At 39.3% G+C, this 10,201-nt stretch overlaps 1 protein-coding gene across 4 annotated transcripts in view; it reads right to left on the minus strand.

Moving 5' to 3' along the window:
- Window positions 1-9,427, minus strand: part of LOC135443267 (zinc finger protein 853-like) — a 35,265-nt gene extending 25,838 nt beyond the window's left edge. For 3 of the 4 annotated variants that reach the window (XM_064703478.1, XM_064703477.1, XM_064703476.1), the window contains exon 1: window positions 9,311-9,427. The gene's annotated coding sequence lies outside the window, so the exon portion shown is untranslated. The remainder of the gene's footprint in view (window positions 1-9,310) is intronic. The other variant, XM_064703479.1, reaches the window with a different exon arrangement.
- Between the last annotated feature and the right edge of the window lie 774 nt (window positions 9,428-10,201).

Genomic DNA, 10,201 nt, shown 5'->3' on the forward strand with positions numbered 1-10,201 from the left:
TAAAGTTTGCTCACAGCCACTGTGATGCATGCAAAAAAGCCTCTCTGCACAGAAAATAAGCCATGAGAGCAGCTTTTACACAGTCCTCCTTCATCAGATAGGTCAGAAACTCCTCAGCTGTGATAGTGGCAGGCAAGTTTGCTGGCACTGGTCTGGGAAGCCCAAAAAAGTCTGTTTATAGGCCCTGCTTTCTGCAAAAGTCTCTCCCTTGTTACTCAGTTGCAGGGGAGCAGAATGCAGATGCAGTTGAGTAGCTGAGGAGCAGACTTGAATCTCAGATCCTGAGAGAACATTTAAAATGCTGGAGATGAAGGGAAGATTTACCAGGTCCTGGGCAAGCATAGACACACACCTACTATAATAATTCACTTCTTGTGTTTTGCCTGAGATCTGAATGGCTTCCTCGGCTTTCTGGTCTCCCCCTGCTCCTCTTCCTGATAAAGATAACAATTTACTGAAGTAATCTGATGTACCTGAAGCAAAAGGCATTTGAAGCAAACAACCTTTCCTGCAGCACCCAGGTCTTTTCTCTAAGCAATACTGCCCTCTGGCAAGCCATGCCTAAAATATCCACCTCATCCTGCATGCTAGAAAGCTGTAATTACACAAGTTTCTTTCCTCAGTTCTATGATATATTTATAGGGTCACCAGGCCTTATTTCTCCCTCTCCCATCTCCCCAAAAATTGCATGCTTTGAAGACTGGACATCTCAGATACCTCTTTTTCCTGCTAAGATGCCTTTTCAGAATTCAACTATCACAATGTTAGAGGAAAGGAAGAAACAGGTGCCACAAATACTCTTAGAAACATCATTTCTATATGAAGTTTCATCCTTTAAGTCATCACAGGATGCCACATTCTCTCTTCATTTTATTCCCTATCAATCAAAATTAAATTTAATCAGATCAAGAGAAAGCAAATAGAAATTATTTGGCCCAAGTTTCTCCATCTTACCAGTTTATTGGACCTTCATAAGTTGAAATTTTGTTGCAGATGATGAGAAATGGTAGCAAGAAAGGAGAAAAGAATTTCAAGTACAATTAATCTGTAAAATATGGTTTCAGTTAGAGAACTTTTACTGAGATGTATTTGTCCTGTCTCATTGCACCTTTTGCTAGAGGTTTAATACAGGGTTAGGAGGAAGGGTGAAGGTTGGAGGTGATACAGAGTCACAGTTAATTAACCCATAATAGCGAGTGAGTGGCAAAAACAACCAGTGTTCCATGGTCTGTACCTACAGGTTTCTTCTGTCTAGACCAAATCTTTTAGACCAAAGTAGATCCTTCAATTGCCTTATTTGTGTGTAACATGAGCTGTTAATCAAGAGGCACAGAAGATCCAGAGTTTTTTGACATATTCATTTATTAGCTCCATTTTCCTCAGTATAAAAGTGGTAAGATCAAGCAACTCACACCTCTCAAAACTGATACCATATTTGATGATGCCTATTTTTCTCTGATTACTCACCAAAGTAACCAATGAGCATTCCAAAAGCTGCTATTTAGCAGTAGGTCACTAATTCTTTACCAAGGCTAAATTCAAAAGATTTGCTCACCTACAGAGAGGAAGGCAACGAAAATGGGTGGAGGGTGAAAATAGGAGAAATGGGAGCTCTGAAATGAACAATGTTTATGTTCGGTGAAAAGACATTAGAGGCAGAAACAGCACCCTTCATAGGAACAACACATACTTGACAAATCTGCTTTTTCCTTAGTGGCTCATTCAGATTTTTGTCAGATCACACTGAATGAATTGTGCAGATTAACGATTAGAAAGGCTTGACTTACACTTAATGATCCACCATTACCCTAGCTGTAAGTGGATGAAGTTTCAGCATTTAGCATGCAGGATGCATAGAATAGTGACTGTGGTGTCCCAGAGACCACCACTGCATGGTGGAGAGGGAAAGCTGTCACCACCATTCCTCTGAAGAGGAATGCAGTTATTAGCTTTCCAATGCAAGTGTGTAGCTTGCTTTATTAGCCATTGTTTAAAGCACTATAATTAGAAGAAGTGTTAGATATGCAAGATAAACCATCCTCCCTCAAATACTACATGCTCCCCTGCAAGTTATAATCATTATACATGGTGTTAAAGAGGTTTTGTGGAAGTTTCTTTACAGTGACTAGAACCATACAATCATTGTGCCACTTTCACATTTGCAGCAAAAAAACCAATACATCCATAAAATATGTCCCAGCCATTGCTTTTCTTTATGAGGATCTCTGAGCAGCTATTAAACAGTAATTATCTTGGATGCTGTACTAATCTTTTAGGTGTAACAGAGGCAGATATTCTGTACATTGTCAGCTGGTTCAATTGTAATTCCTGCTGCCCCTCTTCCCCTCAGCCCCAAGCAAAGCAGAACTCAGTTAAGGTACATTTCATCTGTCCAAGTTAGTCTGCATTTCAAAGTGTATCTTTATACTCCCTAAAATGAAACAAGTATGTTACCCAAGATAAAATTATTTGCATAAGATAATCAGCACACACTTGAGATTACTTTGATTTTTGGTAGGCATATCATTTATGCAAGCAAACATTCCTTAAAAAGGTAAGATTCATCACTTCTGATACATGAAGAACTAAAATACCAAGACTGAAGTTATAATTAAAAAGGATGATGTTACAAACAATTAGCTGCTCTAGCATACATGGCAGGGGTGTCCTGACTTCGTTACTCTGTCACGAAGGCAGCACCAGAACCCTCATTAAACTGACAGGTGAGAGGGCCAAACTCGAGATTGGTTTATAAAAAACCTGTTTTGTAACCCCTCCCTTAGGCAGAATCTCCAGGTCAAGTCCTCCACACCAGGACACCCTGAGCTGCCAACAGCTCAGCCGAACCTGGCACTCCCATCCCCCTTTGGTACCAGCACCTCTGAGGCACCCATGGACCAAGTGAACACCACACAGGAGGGACATCTCCTGCATGAGTGCTTATGTCTCTATTGGAAAGCACTTTTTGTGTGCAAAGGTGGGGGTTAACACTACCAGAGTCACAAAGCCTACAGCTGTGGCTTTGTGACAGCATAGTCCAGGTATTGCCCCTTACTCTATCACAATTTCTCATGGCACTCCCAGATTCCATTATCTCAGCTATATTTCACAATCAGAATAGTTTAAGTGTCTACTTTCCAGCTATCAATTCAGGAGATAACCTTTAATCCAAAATACAGCGCATTACATCACCTCAGCTTCTGCTTATGATGGTCTCCTGCAGTATCCAGCCAGAGTGACTGTCTGCAGTCTAAAGGATTTACTCAGTAAATTAATGGCTCTTCTTAAGTATCTCATATCCACTTAGAAAAGCAAATACGGATTATTCGTTCCTTTAAAAAATTTATTCTGCAAGCACACAAGAAGTCTCCATCTTAAGTGACTGAGTGTCCAACCTTGGAGAGAGAGCATACTGTATCTGAACAGCTAAGCCCTCACAAATTTTAATTTATAGACACATTTCCAAACCCTGCCTAAGCATCCAAGCCACTCACTGTCAGAGCCTTAGTTCACATCTGCCTGAAGCCTTGCTAATCAGACAATTACACAAGCACTGTTCTGACAAAAAGAGTGCAAGGACTCAAAGACAGACATTCTTTAGTACCAAAGGACACAGGCAGAAAACACTGCAGCCTGGGTACCTGTCAGCTGTGCAGAAAATGCTGCAAGAGAATATCTGACCAGCACAGAGCATCCAGTCCCCCTTCACCCCCAGCAGCCTGGGCTGCAAGCAGGGCTAGAGGCAGGCACAGAGCTGCTAAAGGGCAGCATGTTCCTCTCCAGAGGAGCATACCTGAAGGACCACAGAAAGTATCTCTCAAGACCATTAAAAAACAAAACACCTCCATTTTTTTCTTTTTACTTGCTCAGAGACTGGAGGTCATTTTAGAGAAGCAAAACCGTAAATATCCTTTAAAAAATGTTTGCCCATTAAATAAAGAATAAGGAATTATTTTAATCTTAAACTCAGTTACTAGACCTAAAACTGCCCAAAGGAACTAGTAACTCACTGGTTTTGACACAATATGTATATTACACTATACTATAAATAGGTTTGTACCTATTGTATAAACTGAAACATATTAGCTAGAAATTTGTTTATTTCACTTGTGCAGAATTCACATTATTGTGAAAATTACACTTTTGGTATTTGAACAAGAGATTTAAGTTGATAACTTACATAGTTAATTTGTAAAGAAATATCATTCACTTTATTGAAGTGTTTCAAACTATGCTTTCCACTTTTCTGTTCAAGAAACATTATGTACCTAACTGCAAACCTGAATATTTTTCAATAAGAACCTGTATTACACACACCCCTCCTTAGAAAATTTTTAATCCTGTTAAATAAAAAAGATCTTGTTTATTGGTGTATGCAAACAGAATGAAGCATTGAGTCAAACTGGGATGATTTTTTTCTGCCATGTAAGCACACTTCTGCAGAGTCATGCTCCTCTTGCAGTTCACCCTGCACTGAGGGACTGCAGATCTAGTCAGACATGAAAAGGTAATGTGTTGTGGGTTTCTCTTTTCCCTGCCTCCCTACCTGTACCCTCAAAGGAGAACTCAGGAAAATCAGTGTATATGCAGGGTCCAAGAAACTGCTTCTATTTCAATAAGTAGCTCACATTATGCATGCCTTCTGTCAGATGAACACAGATCCCTCTTCCAAAAATGATATAGAAGCATCTGAGCAGGGGGATGGAAACTGTGACGTAAGAGGCAGCCAGTGGAAAGACATATGGAGGCAGAGAAATCAGAAAGATATCAGCAGTTGGCAAATCTCCTCTTACATTTCACATTCATATGCTCACCACATTTAGACACAAAGACAGTATCTAATACTCCAGCACCAGAAGAGAGGCTGTTTCCAGCATTCTCCAAAGAAGCACATGCTATTATAGACATAGCCCTGTGCAGCACAATAATCCTACATTGCTCATCTGAATTTTGTATTTAAGCCAGACAGTGACACACTGGACTGTAGTGAAACCACACTACACATTACTATTACACCATCATGCAAGTATGAATTGTCAGCTCATATTTATACATTGCCTTTGTGTCCTGGGAAATGAGCAGAGCAACAAGTTTTAGTGATACTTGACTGTCATCAAGAAATGTTCTTCTGAAATTGAAAAATAATTGTTGAGGACAAAGAAAACTCATTCCTGGAGCATCTTGCTGTATTCACTCTAGCCAAAGTTCTCAAAGTTTTTCCTGTTTTTTAGTCTGTCTGGGCTTAGGGTTTGTTTTAGGGGGTGGTTGTTTGGGGGTTTATTTAATTTCTTTTTGTGGGGTTTGGTTTTTTGTTTGGTGTTTTTTTTTTTGGGTTTTTTTTTTTTTTTTTTTTGAGAGAGGGATTGAGGATTTTCTTTTTTTTGTTTGTTTAGGGTTTTTTTGGTGAGGTGGGAAAGGTGTATGCAGGGTAATGTAACAGGACATTTTCACCTGAATTACTGCAATATGCCCAATGAAGAGAGTCAAGAACTACTGCTCCTATGCCACAAAACACATAATGTAACCTGCTTCTACCAAACCCTCCCTGTGGTGCTTATGCCTTTTTGCCCAGAGAGAAAAAAATAAAAGTCATTTCCTTCAATGGCAACAAAAGAGCTGAGAGCACATACTCCCAGTTATCATTCTGAATGCTGTACTTGGACTGGTAATCTTAAAAAAAAGAAAGGCAAAACATATTTAATCCTGGTTTCTCTTTTAGCATCAGTAGTCTTGGGATGGGTTAGAGTTTGCAGCAGGACAGGGCAGAATGTTACCTCTGACTGCCCCCCAACAAGCTGCCACAAGGAAATGAAAGTTTGCTGCACAAATTTCATCTGATACTGCACAAAGTTCTATTAAACTTCACAATCTGCCCAGACTTACAAGTTATAGATCAAATATTATTTTGGACAGAGCTCGAGTCTGTACTTAATTATCCAGCTTAATATGATCTGCTGCTGCTGAAGGTCAGTAAATGCAGAGCTTTTCTCCCTTCCATCCCTCAAGATTTTTTTTTTTTTTGAAGGAACATATTGGGACCTCCCAGGTAACAAGTCCTTGACAATGAGTTCCCAAATATGACAGCAAAAAGCCAAGCTCTCACTGCAGCCTATTAACCCTATTAAGTAAACTCATGGGTAATTATCAGCCATGAAGTGTTGAGCTCTCTGTTTGTTGGACACAGACAGAATTTCTTAAGCATCCATTAAGAAGCTATTAAGACACACGCAGACACTTGAGTACAGCAGGAACAAATTAACTGCTTTGATATATTTTGTGATTGTTGTTGAGTCTTCAAAGAAAAGGCAATCTTGAAAGATAACTTTTCCATCTTAATTTGTTAGGATCCTCTTGGGGAGGAACAGCAGCTCTAGGTATGTATTATGCAAACATTATTTCCATGCTGTGGCTTGTGCAGCATGTCAGAATTATTGTAAGCAATTGCTACCCTCATATTCAAACAAAATTAACATGGCACAAACATCTTGCAGCTATTGTAATTTTCTATGGCTGAAGTGCTCTTGTGCCAGTTCAGGCAGGTCAGAGATGCTCAAAGAAGAGGAAGCTTTTTTGCAGGTCAGCTATCTGCACTTCAGATGTGATGCCAACACACAAGAGAATAGCAAGAGCAGAAAAGGAAATGCAGAGCACTTGCTAGATGAGATACTCCAGGGAACAAATAAATGGGCATTTTCAAAATGTCAAGCTTGCTTCTGTAGCAGTTCCAACAAGGCCATAACTTAGAAGCATTCATAGGAAAAGAAAATATTACCTAATGCTAAAAAATAAGTACTTGTAATATATTTGTGGAATACACCTTCAGCATATATTTAGGCTCACACCTTCTTTAGAAACTGCTTTGAGTTTTGTTCAGTCACTGAAAAGAGAAACCATGCTTTACTTAATTAACTGCTCAAACGATCTATAAAGAAAGTATTTGCAGGAGTTATTTTGTCTTTATTATGGATTTTTAGGAAGCAGTAATTCACTTTTCTATATCAAGAAGGAGGCAGAAGAGAGAGAGTACATAAAGCTATAAATACTATTAATTGCAGAGTAAGGCACAATATCTTTAAGAGTTATGGAAACTGTCCCATCTCCTTTATTCCTTTTGCATCTGACTATCAAGTTCAAGAGAAAGAGTAATTGAACCATTCCATCAAAACCCTGGTGTGGATTAAACCCTTGCCAAGAATGAGCTAGCATTGATTACTTATAAGAGCTAGCAGTTTGAGAGTTGGTTTAGAGGCATAGAATAAGCCCAGAACCTCAGAAGCTGGGCCTTGAATGAGCAGACAGCTGTGCCACCAGCATGAAGGAGACAAAAGCATCTGATCAGTAGCTTCAGAAGCAATTCAAATAGATCAAGAAGAGACATCAACTGTAGTTGATCTATTTAAATTCATGAGATCATATTTGGAAACATGGAAGAGAGCTGCAGGAATAATACATCTCTTTGAATTAAGTCTTGCAGAAAATTTATCTTTTGATAGTCTGTCTTAAAATCTCAAGCCAGACTGACACCATTAGATGCAACATCAATAAAAAGAATAAAGAACACAAAAACTAATGATTAATAAAAGAGCTCTGAAAAAAACACTCTGGGTTGGAAGAGGGCTGTTTTTTTAGAATTAGACACTATGGCAACAAGAATCTTTAGTTACAGCTTGTATACATATATATACAGACACTGTATGTGTGTATATATACATATATTTTTGTAACCTAAACATGAATTTTACTTATACAGACTACTGATATGCGTCATCATAAGAGTATAAATCAGATCACTCCCTCCTTAACTGTGAATACCCTTTACACTGCAAACCCATAAGTTCTTTTCAGCACTAAAAGGATCCCAAAAAGCAAAGACAGATTATCTAACATAGAACAGCAAGGATTTAGCGCTGTTAGCCGTCCGCAGAGGATCCACAAATCCACTCTGCAGATCAGAGCAAGCACCTTAAGGAAGCAATTTTCCCCTCACAATATCGCCCTTTTGGCTTCCCAGATTAAGATATCTCCCAAGGCCATGCTTTTATTAAAGCAGTTAGAAAGCCTGAAGAAAGTCACAGCAGACTTGCTGCATAGCTAAGCAGAAGAGAGGCAAATTGGATTGAAGACAGTTGCTCCATAGGTGAAAAGGAGCACCAGCCACAGAGAGGCACTGGGGCAGCAAGACAGAGCCAGCAGGGCACAAGGGCAAAGTAATCACCCCTTTTCACTGCATCTTACCCAAGCAGAGCCCCCCAGCCCCTCAGCAATGTTTTGTAGAGCCACAAGAGATCCCTCCCTCGATGATGGAACGCTCTCAGGTCAGGCTACCATCCCTCAGGCACACTACTAAGCACTCCCAGGGCAAGGTAGACCTGCATTACCAGGGCTCATCTGCACTTCTTGGGCAAACAAAACAGAAGATTTACACTTCAAAGCTATTGACCCGGCATTGTTCCAATAAAAACCAGGTTCCTATCCAAGCGGTTATCAAAATCACATGCCAGAACCAAAGGACAACCTTAAAGCTGAGAGAAACTTTACTGTCCTGTTTCTCTGAAGAGCATCATGACAGCAAACACTAATGCATAAACAAAAATAATACACACAAGTTACAAAGAAGTAGGACACTTTTGTCATTAACTATTCCCAGTGGCGGCAGCTGATTAGGCCTATAGACACTTGGTAACTACCTTGGATTTAGGTTATTATTCAAGGTGCATATCTTTGAAGGCCCATTAAGGGCAATACAAGAATCACTCAGAATTTGCTCCTCTTTAGCTTTCCAATCACTTTAGCATCACAAATAGACACAGCCAAAAAAATATCTGAGAACAGAGATTTAAAATAGGATCTGTATAAACAATTCATAACTCAAATTCATGGCAGACTGCTACCTCCTGCTACATAAGCCAGCACTAATGGACAGCACTACAATAATTTTATACCTCAAGCAACTCATTTCAAAGGGAGATCCCCTTAGAAGTAAAAATGGGGTCATAAGGTACAGTACAGAACCATAATAAAAAGCCACAAAGCAAACATGCTGAGCAATTAGATTTTTCTGCCTATAATGGCTGCATTTTTGCCCTCACTAATATCAAAGTAGCTCAGACCACACCATCCCCTTTCCTCTCTCCCAACCCACAAAATCCTATTACCCTTAACTGTTTTCAAGAACATCAACAGAAGGTCTAACTTGCCACTTCTCTGCACACAGCACATTTGCTTAACCAAATACACCTCTTCAAACTACAACACTATAACCATGAAAACAGTTATGAAGTAATATTTAACCATCCATTAATTTACCTACCTGTTCAAAACAATACCATCAGCTTACATGGAAGTCCCTCAAAGTGCTTTAGTCAGCAACAATTATGAAACCAGACATAAATCTTTTAACAAAAACTTTCACTACCTATAGATAGAAAGGAGAGAGCACTGGGATGGGGTTTTATACCAAATCCAATTCACATGACTGAGGCTTTCTCATGAGTGTGACTCATCTGCACCTGTGATGAATAAAGTGCTTTAAGCTGAAGCTGAGCTACTTGCTGCAAGTCACTGCTTATCAGATAGAATTGGGAAGGCAGCAGAGCAAATATTGATACAGCAGAAATACCCAATATTTCCTCAATAGATTTACTGCTTTGGCCTGTTTTCTTACACAAAATACCTGATGTTCTTGGTCACTTTCAGGTAATTGTTAGTGAATAGATGACTAGGGCTGGTTGTGACCTACTTGTAAAAAGCTTCTCCTTTACTGTGCTTTCTTCCTTTTTTGTCATTGCTCTGCATGGGCTTTGAAATTGGCTCAGAATACGCTCTTGGTGGCATTTAGAGATGTAGTTAAGTTAAGGTGTGTGTGGTAAAGCTTTGTAGGCAATGTGGCTTCTTCAGTATGTTGCTTTTAAAGGAAAGGATCAAACTTACTTGAGCTGAGACATTTCCAGCATTTTTAAATTAATAAATTGACTACTATTCAATATGTGCCCCTAAGCAAGCAATATAATTAGATGAGCTGTGAGTGTTTCAATAAAAAATTCTTAGAAGAATAGTCTGACCTTTGGGAAGGCAAGAAAGCTAAAGCAGCTATTACACAACTTGCTGGTACTACCAAACATACTTTTCTCAAATCATGCTTCAAAGGGAGAATGCAGATTACATTGCAGACTCTACTGAGTCCTGTACTAAAATCTCTATT

This window comes from Zonotrichia leucophrys, chromosome 2 (assembly GCF_028769735.1).
Source record: "Zonotrichia leucophrys gambelii isolate GWCS_2022_RI chromosome 2, RI_Zleu_2.0, whole genome shotgun sequence".
Lineage (NCBI taxonomy): Eukaryota > Metazoa > Chordata > Aves > Passeriformes > Passerellidae > Zonotrichia > Zonotrichia leucophrys.